Here is a 17,210-nt window from a genome sequence, read left to right as displayed (position 1 = left end):
TATTTAAAAACATGTTTTGAAAAAATTGAGAAGCTAAAAATAACCCCTTTTGAAATGGCAATGCTCATTCAGTTTCAACTGTAGGCACTACTAATGAATACCTAGTATTGAGTTACAGTATATAAAATATGGAATACAGTCTGCTTAAAAGTAGTTCAATATAAAGCATCAACACTTGCTTGCTTCGAGTAAATTACATCATATTTTTAAAGCAGTGTATTACTTCATTGCTACCCATTCAAAAGAACCCAAAGGAATCCATCCTAATGTGTAACTGGTGAATAAGAGAAGTCAGGACATGTTGTCCGGTCCTGGTTGAGTAGCTGAAAGCTAATAGGCAACTAGTTAAGTAACAGATGGTAGGCATCTCAAACAGCTCTTTTTTCAGCAGTTGAATAGAGCTAATAGGACTCATAAATAAATGTATGATTGTATGATGGTCACTCATGCCAAGATTACAAGTTTAGGGTTTAAAACAATCCTCAATGGTTGAATTATATTTAACCATGGATAATGAAAATACATTATTTAATCTGGCTACATATAAAATCCTCAAACATAGTAATATACTGTGTAATCTAAGGCCATGGTTCTGCACACAGCATATATGTTCATGTGATTCTGTAAACATTCACATTAGTGAAGTATGTATGCATGCCATTGAAGACTCAGGCCTTAAATTTAGTAAGTTATATTTTGAAAAATTGAAGGCTATTAGATTTGATTTTAGAATTACACTCAATTTTTTAAATGTTTGGGTAAATTGTTGATCTGGTAAAATGTTATAGTGATCAGTGTGTTTTAAATTGACTTTCACTTGATTTATTGTAGATCATATAAACATACAAAAAAGTACTTCAAACAGGGATAACACTTTAGAAAATAGACTCCTTTGCGCATCTGATGTTTAATTTCAACTAGAATGGAGGGGAAGAGAAGAAGTATGTTTACTCTGAGGCAGAAAATTTATTTTTTTTTGTGGTGATCCTTGGGTTGTTTGGCAAAAGTGAACAATCTTTAAATTCTTGGCCAGTCTTTCTCCTTTCCTCATCCTTGTGCTCACAAAATACTCAGGAGGCATCTGGGCAGTGCTAGTTAAACCTTCTTCCCTGCCCCCGTTAGACTGAATGTTCCATCTGGGCTGAGGAGTAAGGGTCCTAAGTAGCAGTACAAATCAATATTTATTATGCTGTTGATTTGGCTCCAGTACCATTTCAGTAATGCACACAGATGTTCTTCCAGCCAAGTAAAAAATAAAAATAACTGTTTTTGTAAAAGATTTTTACTTACATATATTGCTTAGGGACTGGGAATCTGGGATTAAATAAGAAGAAATTCTATGATAAAGTAACTCCATCAGCATTCTTCATTCAGTAAAGTGGAAAGCCAGTCTAACCACAGGGGAAACTGGCTGACTCCCATCCATTTCAGCCATTCACCAAGGGCAAGGCATGTCTGACCAATCTGATTGCCTTCTATGATGAGATAACTGGCTCTGTGGATATGGGAAAAGTAGTGGATGTGATGTATCTTGACTTTAGCAAAACTTTTGATATGGTCTCCCACAGTATTCTTGCCAGCAAGTTAAAAAAGTATGGATTGGATGAATGGACTGTAAGGTGGATAGAAAGATGGCTAGATTGTCGGGCTAAACGGGCAGTGATCAACAGCTCGATGTCTAGTTGGCAGCCAGTAACGAGCGGAGTGCCCCAGGGGTTGGTTCTGGGGCCGGTTTTGTTCAACATCTTTGTTAATAATCTGGATGATGGGATGGATTGCACCCTCAGAAAGTTCACAGATGACAATCTGTGGGGAGAGCTAGATACTCTGGAGGGTAGAGTTAGGGTCCAGAGTGACCTGGACAAATTGGAGGATTGGGCCAAAAGAAATCTGAGAGGTTCATTAAAGACAAGTACAGAGTCCTGCACTTAAAAAGGAAGAATCCCATGTACTGCTACAGGCTGGGGACCGACTGGCTAAACAGCAGTTCTGCAGAAAAGGACCTGGGAATTACAGTGGATGAGAAGCTGAATATGAGTCAGCAGTGTGCCTTTGTTGCCAAGAAGGCTAACAGGGCATATTGTCTACATTAGTAGGAGCATTGCCAGCAGATCGAGGGAAGTGATTATTCCCCTCTATTTGGCATTAGTGAGGCCACATCTGGAGTATTGCATCCAGTTTTAGGGCCCCCACTATGGAAAGGATATGGACAAATTGGAGAGAGTCCAACGGAGGGCAACAAAAATGATCAGGGGGCCAGGGCACATGACTTATGAGGAGAGGCTGTTCTCAGTGCTGGCAGATGACAGAACAAAGAGCAATGGTCTCAAGTTGCAGTGGGAGAGGTCTAGGTTGGCTATTAGGAAACACTATTTCACTAGGAGTGTGGTGAAGCACTGGAACGGGTTACCTAGGGAGGTGGTGGAATCTCCATCCTCAGAGGTTTTTAAGGCCCAGCTTGACAAAGCCCTGGCTGGGGTGATTTAGTTGAGGATTGATCCTGCTTTGAGCAGGGGGTTGGACTAGATGACCTCCTGAGGTCTCTTCCAATCCTAATCTTCTATGATTTCAAGAAGGAAAATACAAACACAAAATAAATCAACACTTTCACATTGAATCTTGTTCAGCAGCTCAAAACTATCTTGAAAAATGCATAACGATATCAAGCTGACACTTGTCTTCATAAACATGATTTAAAACTTTTCTTAAATGCCCATATATATGAGTGGTGACTGTTTGTTTTTGTGTAGTGGGGGTGATATTAAAGTAAAGTCCTCTTTTTATAAGTGTTATTGGGAATGAATATGACTGCATTTTGGACAAGTACCAGGCTTTTACAGTGTTTACAGTGGATTCCTTTAGGCCTTGTCTACGCTACAAAGTTTTGTCAACAAAAAGAAGCTTTTGTCAACAAAAGACTGGATTGCGTACACACTGTGATGTGATATGACTTTTGGCGATAAAATAAAACCACTCCGACGAGAGACATAAGGCTTTTTGCACAATTTTTTTGTTGACAAAGTGCCAATGTAGACACTACGCTTGATTTTATCACATTAATTGGCCTCCAGGAGGTGTCCCACAATGCCCACTGTGACCGCTCTGATCAGGAGTTTGAATCCACCTGCCAGCAGCCAAGTAAACAACCATTTGCCCCTCTCTCTTAGAAGCCTTGGGAATTTTTGAAATTCAATTTCCTATTTGCTTGGCATGGAGAGGTTTTATCACATCTTCCCAGGTGATCCTGGCGGGTTATCGCAGCAAATGCCTTCCCACTTGGACCACTGCAGAGCTAATGGATCTGCTCAGTATATGGGAAGAGGAGGCTGTGTGGTCCCAGCTGTGCTTGAGCTGTAGGAATTTTGATACCTATGGGCAGATTTCTCAAGGCTTGTGGAAAAAGGGTATGATTGGGACATGCTAAGGTTCGGAGTGAAGATCAAGGAGCTGAGACAGGTGTACTATAAGGCGAAAGAGGCAAACCATCGCTCTGATGCTGCACCCAAGACCTGCCAGCTCTATAAGGTGCTGTATGCTGTCCTCAGTGGTGACCCCACCTCTACCACCAAGAGTCCCCTGGATACTTTGGTGGGCCTGGAGGTGGTGGAAAAAGGGCCTAATCTGGAGAACAAAGTCATTAATGAAGAGGTGGAGTTAGATGATGATGTGGAGCTCCCGGCAGGGTCGTCTGGTGGGGCAAGCAGCAAGGAACTGTTCACCACTCTGGAGGTGTCTAGCCAGTCTCAGCAATTGCTCTTTGGTGGGCAAGAAGCAGGAGAGGAGACACCTGGTTAGTGGCTGTGGTTTGTATCATGTGGAGGTGGGTTTAGGGTATAGAAATGTACAAGGCTGGCCGTGTTTCTGTGTGCTGGACACTTCCCTGTGTATCCAATCAGTGTGGTGGAACAAGGAGGTGATGCACACCGAGATCTTATGGGAATCTTCCAGAGAGATCTCTAGGAAAGTTTCCTGGAAGCACTAGGTAATCCTCTGCCGAAGGCTCTTGGAAGAGTTGCTTTGTTCCTTCCTCCATTGTAGGAAACTTTCCCGCACCATTCGGCAATCACTTGTGCAGGGACTAAAGTGGCACACAGGCGAGCAGCATAGGGACCAAGGCGGAAGCCACAAGTATGTAGTAGATGTACACTCGCTTCCCTGCTTACCCTCAGCAGTGAGATCTACTACAATGAGCCCTGCCTGTGGAAAAGTGTGGGATAATTTTAGATTTTTTTTCCCCCCTAGTCTGGTGTCAAGTATCAGAGGGGTAGCCGTGTTAGTCTGGATCTGTAAAAGCAGCAAAGAGTCCTGTGGCACCTTGGCTAACAGACGTATTGGAGCATGAGCTTTCGTGGGTGAATACCCGGAAGTGGTATTCATCCACGAAAGCTCATGCTCCAATACATCTGTTGGTCTATAAGGTGCCACAGGACTCTTTGCTCCTTTTCCATAGTTGGCTGCACCTCAACCCTTGCAGAGTTGTAGAGCACTCCTGCCCCAAGCCAACACTCACCATGCTTTGGGTGTTCACAGAGATGCGTGCTTGCCAAGGGCCAGTAAGAAAGTGTTATGTTACAAAAGGTGTATTTTACTGAAACACTTCAATGCTGTGCATGAACATAACAATCATGTTTCTGTGCATTGGTCCCTCTGCTTCGGTATATGTGGCCTTCTGGAACACCCTGAACATGCCGGCCGAGCATCTCCGTCAGATAAGAAACCGCCCAAGATGGAGCAAAAGAAGACACGTTCCAAGAGGTACTACACTTCTCCAATGCAGAGAAAAGGGAACACAAGGGGTGGAGGGAAGCCAAAAGGCAGGACCGAAAAGAAAATCAAGAGTTTAAGGACACTACTGAGCGGATGATTAAAGTCATGGAGGAGCAAACGCAGACGCTGAAGTCCTTAATAATGCTGCAGACTGAGCAGAAGCATGCCCACCCTCCCCTGCAGCACATTCAGAACTCTTTTCCATGCCCTTGCAAACTCTACCTGCACAATCCTTTCCACTTTCCGGGACTTCTCGGTTTCCCCTTCACTCCACCTCGTTGGACAACTTTCAAAATGATTGCTCGACCTACATACATCTCTGAAAGTCTGCTCTTCCCTGGTACCTCCTTTCCCACCAAGCATCTGTGTGTGTGTGTGTGGTGGTGTTTCTTGTGCAATAAAAGCAACGTTTTGGAATGGTAACTCATCTTTATTTGTTTCCTACAAATTGAGATAGCAGGCACAACCAATACATACACAGACAGTTTAATCATTTGCTTACTGGAATGTAAGGTCCCAAATGTCACCATTTCTACCTAGGAAAACTACATGTATTGTAAGATTGTAGCACTAATACAGAGATATACGTTACTGGCTCACATTTTCGAAGTGTTGCTGCAAAGCCTCCCTGATTCAAAATGCCCTCTTCTGGGCTCCTCTGATAGCCTTGTATTGGGCTGCTCAAAATCAGTAGCCAAGTGGTCTGCCTCAACATTCCACCCTCCAGCAAACCTTTCAGTCTTAGCTTCACAAATATTATACAACGTACAACATGCGGCCATGACCATGGGAATATTATCCTCATTGGGGTCTAATCTGCCATAAAGGCATTGCCAGCATGCCTTTAATCCACCAAAGGCACTTTCCACTGTCCTTTGGCACTTACTCCTTACTGCTGTCCAAGTTCCCATGTAAGGTTTCATGAGCCATGGCTGTAAGGGGTATGCTGGGTCTCCCATGATCACTATGGGCATTTCAACATCCCCCACTGTAATCTTCTTGTCTGGAAAGAAAGTCCCTGCTTGTAGCTTTCTATACAGGCCACTGTTCCTGAAGATGCATGCATCATGCACCTTCCCAGACCATCTCATGTTGATGTCAGCGAAACACCCATGGTGATCCACAAAGCCTGCAACACCATGAGAAGTACCCTTTCCTATTGATGCACTCCATCGCAAGATGGTCTGGTGGCAAAATTGGAATATGTGTGCCATCTATCATCTCTCCACTGTTGGGGAAATCCATTTCTGCAAAGCCATCCACTATTTCACACATTTCCCAGAGTCACAGTCCTTCATAGCAGGATGCGATTAATTGCCCTGCACACTTGCATTAATGCAACCCCAATGGTTGACTTCTCCACTCCAAATTGATTCACGACTGACCTGTAGTAGTCTGGCATTGCCAGATTTCACATAGCGATTGCGACACGCTTTTCTACCAATGGGGCAGCTCTCATTCTGGTGTCCTTGTGCCACAGTGCTGGGGTGAGCTCCGCACACAGTTGCAGGGAGGTGGCTTTCCATGTCCGAAAATTTTGTAGCCACTGCTCATCATCCCACATCTGCAAGATCATATAATCCCACAATTCAGTGCTTGTTTCCTGAGCCCAGAAGCAATAGTCCACCCTCTGCAGCTGTTCTGTGAATGCCAAAAGTAATCTACAGTTGCTCCTATCCATATCACACAGTATGTCAGGCAACTGGGAGTCTTCTTCAGTTAGGAACTTCGCAATTACCTGCGCGGCCATCCACAATGTCTTCATGAGTTAACAGAGCATAGAAGAACAGTTGCGGGATCCATCCCTTCTCACAAACAAGGGCCATTGAAAAATGCTGAGAAAGAAAGCTGTAAACCCATGGAATACTGGGACAGAAAGCAATGCACCAGGGAACATTGAGCCTGGTCCCAAGGTGTGCCACAATCCGCTCCGCCTTCCCAAAAGACCTAGCAGCAGACGGTGTTGAGCTGGACTATGGGATAGGTACCCACAGTGCACTGCTCACACAGTCGATGCTAGTGCCCCAACTGTAGACGTGCACTGCTGACGGAAGGAGTGTGAACATGCAATACCAATTTTTATTATAGCACTTTTTGAGTGTTGACATAACTTTTTATTGACAAAACTCTGTTGTGTAGACAAGGCCTTAGTAAGGGAGCTTTTCCCCCTTTCTAACTTTCATGGATAAGCCTCAGCTGAATTTGAAGAAATTGACTAAATCCATTGCCATTTTTAAAAAAATTCTTTTTACCCACAACATGTAAGCATAAAAACTGTAGTAAAACAACATCAGATCTGAACTATGTGTTACATCTCTGATGGATGATAACATATGTTTCTGGAAACAGGATTTCTTCCAGTTCCTGTATCGCATACGACGTTTCTGTATAAGTAGAAAAGGAAACTTTAGAAAAGCTGAGAACTAAAGAAATAGTTTTGATAGAGGGAGCATGGCCTGGCCTGCCATGTAAGCAAGCCTAGTAAACAGAGTAGTGAGATTCTATTGAAGTGGAAATAATGTCTGGCTTTGAGAGAGATGTTCTGTTGTTGTTCAACAGGAAGTGGACTGTCTTCAGACTTAGGTGTCTGTAATATATGGTAGACTAGTAGCTATTTAGCTATTGATCTTCCTTTGCAAAGACTGAAACAGTATCTCTTTTTTGTGATGCATTTTGGTAGAGCTGACCAGCAGTGGGTCTTGACAGCTCATAAATCTGTTGGTGTCTCCCACCCCGGCTACTTTGCTATACAAAGGAAAGTTAACAAAGTATAATGTATCTTTATCCATATAGACCAGCAATTTATTAATGTCGACATTGCATCACTGTCTGCCTTCAGGGTGACATGTGAGATGAATTTAGTAAACCAAAGTGGATGCAGTATCAGGATAAGAGAGAGAGAAAGTAGGTGAAGTAATATCTTTTATTGGACCAATTGCTGTTGGTGAGAGAGACAAGCTGTGTAAGCTCAAAAGCTTGTCTCTCTCACCGACAGAAATTGGTCCAATAAAATATATTACCTGGCAAACCAAATTAAGTTCTCCTAAACTGTTGTCTCTTCTTATGAGTTGTGTTGGAGCTTGGTGCGCTTTATATATAATATTTGCATGTAGGTCTCTGAAAAACGACTGTGAAAGCAGGAGAGTTCCATGATTGTTGGGTCTCATTGACCGCCAGAGTATATTTGCCCACTTTAAGCAAAAAAATGATTGTAACTGCCATCCCTGCATCCCAGCCTAGAATTAAAAATCAGGTTGTCTTCTTTCAGACTTATGTATCATCAGTAATAGAGATCTTCCAGGTCAAACTCTGTTCTCATCGTAACTACATCGTCTTTAAATTCTGGCCTCAGGTGCGCCTATTCAGCTACATGGTCTGTAACAGGAGTGTCTAAGTGTAACTGAGTCATTATTTACACAAGAAAATTGTCCTGATCTAATTAAAATTGGTTGAGAAAATGATTTAATGTAGATGCTTTAGTTTTGGTTTAAGAGTGTTGTTCTGATTTTATCTGAAAAGTTGCACTGATGGTTAACTAAATCAGTTTCTATACCAGTTTGGCTAAATAGCACCAAAGATGCGTGGCATGGAACCCGTGGAGGAACGTACAAATCTGATCAGAATCCTAGTTATGTACTTATGTTGCTAGTCTGTGCCAAGATCATTGCTGCCACATCTTCACTGCTATTTCAACTGTGCTAGGTAGATTAAAGCTAGTGCAGGTAGCAATCACATTTCCAACTTGAGTGTACACCAGGGGTAGGCAACCTATGGCACAGGTGCTGAAGGCGGCACGCAAGTTGATTTTCAGTGGCACTCACACTGCCTGGGTCCTGGCCACCCGTCTGGGGGAGCTCTGCATTTTCATTTAATTTTAAATGAAGCTCCTTAAACATTTTGAAACCTTATTTACTTTACAATAGTTATTTACTAAAAGCTAGTTTACTTATATATTATAGACTTATAGAAAGAGACCTTCGAAAATATTAAAATGTATTACTGGCATGCGAGACCTTAAATTAAAGTGAATAAATGAAGACTTGGCACAGCACTTCTGAAAGGTTGCCGACCCCTGGTGTACACACACTTAGAGGCCCAACTTATTCCCATGGGAGGGAGAACACCTCATGATGGGTCTCTAGAAGAAATCTGTGAGGACTCTCTGTGAAAACCTCCCTGCATCATCCTCTTGCTCCACCACATAGCAAAGCCTATTAAGCCCGCTGTTTTTCCAAACCTGGCAGATCCCCAGGGATCTATGTTGGCCCCCCAGAAGCTACAGCCATCCATTCAGAGGCTCTGGCAGGTCCTATTGCCCTCACACTTTCAGGGACTCCTCTGACTATAGCCCCCAGGAGCCCTGGTGGTGGACAGGGCTAGATTAACCTCTTTTGGGCCCTGCATCAAACATTTGTGGGCCCCCATGTGGGCATTAAGGCATGGCGCGGGGATCAGGAGGGGCCAGTCCCTGGAGCGAGGCACCAGGAAGGGGCAATGGGACATAGTGTGGCAGGGGTGGCACCGCTCTTCCCAACCCTGTGTGAGAGCACTCATTACAAACCAGCAGCCACCACTCACACTGGCCCTGGCTGCCAGCGCACCCCATCACCGTGGGAGCAGGGCCATGCGGCACACCACATCACGCTGCCTCCCAGCCCAGTGCCCCCCCACAGACTCTCCACCAATACCAATGTCCACATCATCTTGCCCAGAGACCCCCCCACACACAAACTCCCCAGCACAACTGCATAGCGTTCTGCATACCACCCTCCTCACCCAGTGCCCCCACACAGTCCCACCACCACAACTGCACAGTGCCTAACACACACAGACTTCCACCAGGGCCCCCCCAGACTCTCTGCCCAGCACCTCAAAACACACGTCCCCCACCCCTCGCTGCCCGATTTCCCCCCCCCCCCCCGAGACCCACTCCCCGCACTCTGCTCCATCTCCCCCGGCTGCAGTTACCGACCCCACTGGGAGGTGACTGTGTCCGCCAGGCTGAGCAGGCAGCATGGCCAGTGCCAGTCTGCCCCTCAGGAGCAGCACAATCTGCCAGACTGGAGCGGGGCCTCATTTGCTGGGTGGGGCCTGACCGAGTCCTCCATGCTGTCCCCCTCCACTAGCCGAGACTGGCCCTACCTCTGCAGCAGTCCCAGGTGGCTCGGCCCCAGGGAGATGTGCTGGGCCTTGCAGGTAGTGGGCTGCAGAGACTGATTGGAGCCGGAACCATTCTGGGGAGCAGGGCAGACCCCTGGAATGTGTCCCCCAAAAGCCAGCCCGGCCTGGCTGCACCCACTGGCCCATGGCCAGCAGCCCTACCCAGCCACATGGGACAGAGCCTGGCTGCTGGGTGGTGAGCCCCTTACAGGCAAAGGGACTTGCTGGCTGGTAGCCACTCACACAGCAAGGCCTGGGCTCCTGACTGCCCCAGGTGAGGAGCCGGATCTGGCCTTGTGGATGGGTTAGATGGGCCCTTAATGGGCCCCTACACTGTGGGCTTGGAGCCATTGTAAACCTGCTAGTGGTGGTGGGAAGGCTCTACAGAAGAGACAACAGAGACCAAGTCTTGTAACTAACTCTTAGTATCCTTCTCCTCCCATGGCGTAGACCTGAGACTGTGTAGACAAGCTTTTGCAGTGTCCAGGATGGAGGGGAGACTGGTGTTGTGCAGGCAGCTCTAGCATTTATGATGTAGCCCAGGGTGGTCCAGCCTTTGCTGTGCTGTGGACCGGATACTAATTTTGTGCACCTCCACAGACCATGTACAGAAATATGTGCTTTACAAAATGGTGTCCTCCATGCAGTATTACCTTGCACATGCTCCAATAGCCAGGATTATATAACCTGGCAGCCTTTCCTATGCCCAGACCTCTTAAACTACACAGCTTTTTCTACACTACAACATTAGGTCAGCTTAACTACATCACTCAGGGCTGTGAAAAATGTCATGCCCTGTGTGATGTAATTAAGCCAACCTAAGCTCTGGTGTAGACATGCCTAGGTCAACATAAGAATTATTCTGTTGACCTAGCTGCCACCATTTGGAGAGGTGGGTTTACTGCACCAATGGAAGAGCCCTTTCTATCACTGTAGTAAGTGTCTATGTAACAGCGCTGCAGCTATGCCACTGTAGCGTTTCTAGTTTGGAGACACCCTTAGACCCAAGATTGGATTTACAGATAAAGAGTTTAAGGTATGATTTTTTTTCATAGAATCAGAAATAATATACATGTTTTGGATGTATAGGTTCTGTCAGATTTCATAGTTGATGTGGTTTGTAAAATACAGCCTGATCCTGCTCTCATGAGAGTTTTGCTGTTAAGTGGAAGCATTCTTAGGCACATAAGATGTGCATTGAAGCTATTAGTCACCCTATTGCACATTCCCAACTTTTTATAGTTATGCCCTAAGTTAAATTTGTAGGATTGGATCTTGTTTCATATAATTAAAACAACTGTTGGAATGAATTCAGTGATTGTGGAAGGTAGCAGAATAACAGTGTAGAGTGAAGTCCTTTTGTATCCAAAGAACCAGTAAAGTTTAGTGCAAGTTGTGCCATCACCCAAACTGTGAGGGACGCATGAGAGGTTAATTCATTCTCTTTCGTTATTCAGTCCTGGGTGTCTTCTGAGACAGCCAACAAGCAAGTACTAGACATCACTGTGTTGATAAGAGATCTCCTGCTGACATAGCTACCATCTCTCGCAGAGGTGGAATTATTAGCCGACAGGAGCACTCTTTCCCATTGATTTAGTGTCTTCACCAGAAGCACTACAGTGGCGCAGCTGCACTGGTACAAGCTTGTAGTGTAGACCTGCCCTCAGGGAGGTGGAGTACCTGAAGCTCTCCCATCAGTGCATGTAGTGTCTTCAGCTGCGCCATTGCAGTGTTGTAAGTGTAGACAAGCCCTACGTCTCTCAGCTGTTCTGCTTTTTTTTCAGTGTAGACCTACCCATAGTTGGCGACAATCCCTGCCTCAGAGAGTTTATGCCTCATTAGTTTTCTAGTTGTCCATAGAAGTTTCCAAGAAAAAAAGATAGAAAAGATATGGGTTGTTAATATTCAACAGCAAATATAATGCATCGAGGGGGAGGTGAGGGAGAATAAATGTATTTCTTCTGTTTCCATTTTTAATTAATGATGAATGGATTGGTAGAGAGGTTCAGTTGGCCACCAGAGGGAGATTATTCAACTCAACAAATAAAAATACTGAAATTGACGAAGTCTGAATGAATACATGCCACACTTGACTTCTTAATTTAAGAAGTTATTGTGACTTCATTAAAAAACAGTTTAAAAATCATGGTGGTTATTATCAATAGAATTACTTCATGCAAATGAACTTGGATTGAGGCATGGGAAGTTGACTGGCTGATATACCAGAGAGATTGCTATTCCCCCCTCCCAGTAATGGACAGGTCTCACAACTCTGTGGAATCCCCTTGACTTCAGAGTGACTCTGTACAGATGCAGTGGTCCACCCATACAGAACAAGTAGAGCAATGACAGGGGAGCAAAGGGAAAAGAACAGAGCAGAGCAGCACTTGCCCTACCAGACTTGGGGCTGGTTATCAGATAGGTGTTGTAATAACTAGACACAGATGGCAGATGAATATTTTATTTTTCTTCTCATAGGTTTCATATTGTGGGTCCATGGGTATCTGGGTCTGCCATTTATAATGATGTCACTACAGACAATGCTGGTCCTCCTTGCTGTTTGTGGCCATGCCATCACCACCACACCTGTTACCCTGCATTGAATGAATCTGTAATGTTTCTTTCAGGCATATGTCTTTTTAAGAGATGTACGTGCTTCCATTGGATTTAGAATGGTGATACAGAATTAAAATATTGATCAAGTTAGTCACTCTACTACAGTTTAAATAGAGAAAGCTCCTCTCAAACTGCAAAGGGAATTTTAATGTCTGACTGCATCTCTTGTGAAGCAATATTGACCTATTTTTTGTAATAGAGATCACATTTTTCATCAGTGATTTCTAATGCTGTTAATTTGTGATAAGATTTGACTTAATGGACCAGACCATTGGTCCATCAAACTTCATATCCTTGTGGTCCAGTAATGCCCGATCATTATTAATCAATTATGCCATGGAAGAGGAAAAGTTTCTTCCTGTTCCATGTTGCAGTTTATGTATGCCCTGACATACTAAATTGGATATTCTCATTTTAGAATTCATGGCTAAAATGTTGATTTGTCTTAATGTTACCCAGCCAGTAGCAATAAGTAGCTTAACTTCATGCATGAAATTGCATCCTATTTCCCATGTAAGAAGTATAATATTTTCCATTTATGAACACAGTTCATTTATCTGACCCCTTTCCACCAACAAATTTATTTTTGAATGATTGGTTCTATACCATGAATAGATAATTTTAAAGCAATCTTTTTCACCTCATAAAATTAAGTATAGATACAGGTTGGATATGTGGGAAAATGGTTGCAGTCGAATAAAACTAGATTTTCTTCTTAGCAGTCACCCAAAAAGCAATCCACACCAGTCTTCCACCTAACTGAAACAAAAGGCAGCCGTTGAGGAGCCCAGTTATGACTCATGCCTTTCCTTTTCTGAATGTGTTTGCCCTTGACAATAACAATCCCTTTCAGACAAGATTGACTCCTCTTAGCACCCTGTGGATATAGTCTGTCTCATTCAAATTTAATTTTTGTAGGAAGCATTAATTGTCTGCTAACTACTTTATTACTATCTCATATGCAATAACCTGTAAAGTTGACAATGCTCTGGAAAATGTAACAAACAAGTAACTGTGAATGTTCCACAGTAGTTGAAACTTCCACCTTCCATACAAATAGTTGATTTATGCTGTACATAATTGGATAATCATGAAGCCTTATCTAGTTAGCTAGTGTACTGTTGATTTTAGATGCTTTACTACTGGAGAATATGCGTCTATGCCACGCTTCAGGAGAAAGGAGTGCATGTCTGATTAATGTTGTGACCAGTCCAACACTAGACATCTCTACAAAAATGCTACATAGATTCATTCAGAACAAGAGGCGTTTATGCCTTTGACCCAGAGATACAGTACTAATAAATTATCTTTGTTCTTTGCTTTCCTAGGGAAATCATTATCAGTTAGGAGTAGGAAAAAGGAAATATGACCTAGGTGTTCATGGTTAAATTCACAGTTCTGCAGAGGAAACTGCCTGCTAGCCTTTGAAGTCAAATGGGGGAGGGAAGCGCAAAAGCCAGTTTATTTTGAGCTGGAGGAAAGGCTCCACCTTTTAAAAATGCAGAGTGAAGTAAAAGCGATAGCTATGTTGGTGGTTCCTCCCTTTTTGAATGTTTATTGTCAAAGATGGAATCAACACTGGCTGCTAGCCAAGCATGTCTGTATTACAAACACTGTTGTCTGACCGGGGCTAAATCTTTTCTAAATAGACTCTATACTTAAAGCCATAAGCCTCTGGTATCTATGCCCTCTAATAAATACTAACATTTTCCTCATCTGTACTTGGCACTGGAGAGAGAGAAACTACTCAGAGTTTTACCATTGAGCTATTCATTTCACCAAACTATTTACAGCAACATGTTTGTGTATTTTTAAATTTTAAGCTTTACAATAGGGCCCATTGTTTAGTTGTGTGCAGAACCATATGTGCAACTAAACTCTTTAACTGTGCCCTGTGAAAGAGAAATTGTTCTTGGGTAACATTTTTTTTTAAAATTGACATTCTACCTTACATTGCTTTTTGTCCACCAGCACTTGATAAATGCAGACATCATATGACTCTCAAATACTACAGCAACTGTAAATACATATATGTAGTATTTGATAGTGTCACCTTTGTATGTAAGGCAGCATTTACAGTCTGCTATTGGCCATAGTCCCTAGGTACTGATATCTAATGTGTATAAAATGAATGATTTTAGACCTATTATATAGCTATTAAAGAGTTCTTAATTTCTTTATTTGTAATTATGCAAATATATACAATAACCAGATTTATTGTGATGCCATAGTACACCTTTCAGTCTTGCACATGAAAGCATTGACTCTACTACTTTGACATTCTTTCCTCTTGCTTCAGTTTGGTTAATGTATATAATGAAGGGGGTTTTTTTGTATTAAATCCTGTATAAATAAATAAATTGTCACATTTGTGTAATATTATTCATGGGGCTGCTTTGAATTTTGCTAGTGGCACACTTTTGACACCTTCCACTATCCTGTTTGATTTAAGTACACAGACTTTTACCTGGCATTGTTCCTTTCATGGAGTGACACAAAATAGCTCTCTTTATCAAGCTTGCCTGACTTTACATATGTTAAGGACCTCTTCAAAATGGTCAGAAACTTGTTAAATTCTGGCCCAGTGAGCTGATTTCATTGTTATGGGCAAGTTTCAAAATGATTGTTAAGGAAGGGGGCCTCGCATATTCTCAGAGTGGTGTGTTGGAAAGAAAAGGGAAGTTTACATAGGCGTTTTAAAATGTTTGCATCAGTGCTTATAGAACTGATTTGGCTCCCTGGAGCTTATGAAATGGAAGTAAGTGGAAGATAAGGGATTTCTCAAGTAACTCTTGTAATTTGTGGTAACTTGTCGTTTATATAGGATCACAGATGACTGACAGTTCCTGGAAGTGGACAGTCTAAGGATTGATGTTGGAGGAATTATAGACAGAAGAGAGGTCAAATCTTAGTGCACTCTGATGAATAGGCAGGAAGGCTTTCCACACAATGGGGGGTGTGGTGGGAGATCTATTACAAGCACAAATAGCATTAGGGAACCAAACAGGGGCGGGGGAATGAATATATGTACTCAGTATTGTGACTTAAGTTTTTATGACTTCTAAAAATATTCAGTCCCTGGAGTAGCTATTTGGCTGAGGGAACCTTTTTGCCTTGTAGCGGGTCCTTCCCCAGTGCATCTTCTTAGCCAGTGGTGTGAATGAAAGGGAAGGATGATTCTGAACATGCCTGCCAAAAAGAGGCCCTTCTTGTTCTGGTACCTTCTGCCTCCTCCAGCAGCTGTAGCCTTGGTGCTGTGTCGGTAAGGGCTCGTTCCTCCCCCCGCGGCGCTGGGCACCACTGACGTGGGGGGTTAAGGAGAACATCTGTGTGTGGGAAAGGGGGGGTATGTGGCCTAGGGACACTCCTGGCGGGAGCTAGTGCTTGTGTTGGAGGATGTTGCAAACAGCCTCCGAGAGGAGTAAGGAGCTTCTCGAGGTGGGTGTGTTGGGGAGGCGGGGGGTCAGGGGCTATGCGTGTGTGTGGGGAGGCTGGTGGACTGTAAGGAAGCCGGGGGTCTCGGAGGACTTTGAGGAGGCTGGGGGGTGCTGTCTGTTGGGGAGACCGGGCTGTGTGTGGGGAGGGGGGGGCGGGCTCTGAGGAGGCTGCCTGAGGGCTGCGTTTAAAAACTACCCGTGCATGTGGGGAGGGGCAGCTCTGTGCTGTCTCTAACCCGGCGGGAGGGGACTAGAGGCGGTGCCCGCCCCGCCTCAGGCGGAGGGAGGCGCAGGTAGTGTGCACGCGGCGGGCCGGGCGCTGCAGGGCTGCTGAGGTGGGGAAAGCAGCAGCGTGGGGGGTCGCTGTCCCGTGCGCTCCCGCCTGCGCTGGCCACTGCCCCGGAGAGCCCGGCGCCGGCCGGGAGCCGAAGGTAAGGAGCCTGCAGGTCGGGGCGGGGGCGCTCTGGCTGCCGCGGGACGCGCACCCCCTGGGGAGGGGACGAGGCTCTTGAGGGGCCCCCAGTTTTCATCGCCCAGTGATGCGGCTCGGGAGCCTAGCGCCTGTCCCCGGGCTGCAGTGCCGAGCCCCTCGCTCCCCGGCCCCCTGGGGCTGGGCGCTCGCTCTGCCCTGGCCGGCGGGCACGGGAGCTGGCGGCCCCCACCTGGGCCGTGGCGGCTGCGATCTGGGATCTGCCGGCTGCTGTGTCCTGTTTCGTTTCTTGGCGTGTAAAGCAGTGGAGGGGGGGGGGGGTGGCGGAAGGGGACTTGGTTGAAAATAGCAATGGCAAGTGGCGAGGGGAAGCAGCGAGCGCCGAGTCTGCAGGGGTCGGAGCTGGGGGGCTTCGCTTCCCTCTGCAGCTTGCTCCTGGGCTCCCTTTCTAAAGAGGTAATGTGCCGTGCCTTGTAGCCACTTAACCGTAAGGACTTGGCTGCAAGGGAGGTTAATTGGACGCTGATACCTTATTACTGCTGCTGTGAGCTAAGAAAGCCAGGTCTGTTTGCGCTGCGTTTGCTCCAACTGTTCACAGACTGCTCCTGTGCTACTTGACATACGAGATGGCATCACATTTGATCCCATTCACTCAACAAACCTCCCATTGGTGAGTTGTTACATGTGCACTTTGTTGTCAGCTGGCCCTTGGACACAAGGCCTGCCTGAAATGCAGGTGGTCCCTCTAAGATTAGAATGATCTTTTTAAGCTAGTCTCCACAATGACTTGGCCTTGAAAT

The 17,210-nt window shown here is 44.9% G+C and overlaps 1 protein-coding gene across 7 annotated transcripts in view; it reads left to right on the top strand.

Annotated features, from left to right (window-relative positions):
- The window catches only part of PRICKLE1 (prickle planar cell polarity protein 1), a 107,705-nt gene that overhangs the window by 73,465 nt on the left and 17,030 nt on the right, over window positions 1-17,210 (top strand). The window contains exon 1 of one of the 7 annotated variants that reach the window (XM_050936135.1): window positions 15,664-15,805. The exons of 5 other annotated variants lie outside the window; for them this stretch is intronic. The gene's annotated coding sequence lies outside the window, so the exon portion shown is untranslated. Of the gene's footprint in view, window positions 1-15,663; window positions 15,806-16,842; window positions 17,081-17,210 lie in introns of those variants that run through there. One more of the 7 variants, XM_050936140.1, reaches the window with a different exon arrangement.

Source organism: Gopherus flavomarginatus, chromosome 1 (genome assembly GCF_025201925.1).
Source record: "Gopherus flavomarginatus isolate rGopFla2 chromosome 1, rGopFla2.mat.asm, whole genome shotgun sequence".
Taxonomy (NCBI): domain Eukaryota; kingdom Metazoa; phylum Chordata; order Testudines; family Testudinidae; genus Gopherus; species Gopherus flavomarginatus.
Note: the sequence above shows the minus strand (reverse complement) of the source record. Positions and strands in the feature narration are given on the sequence as shown.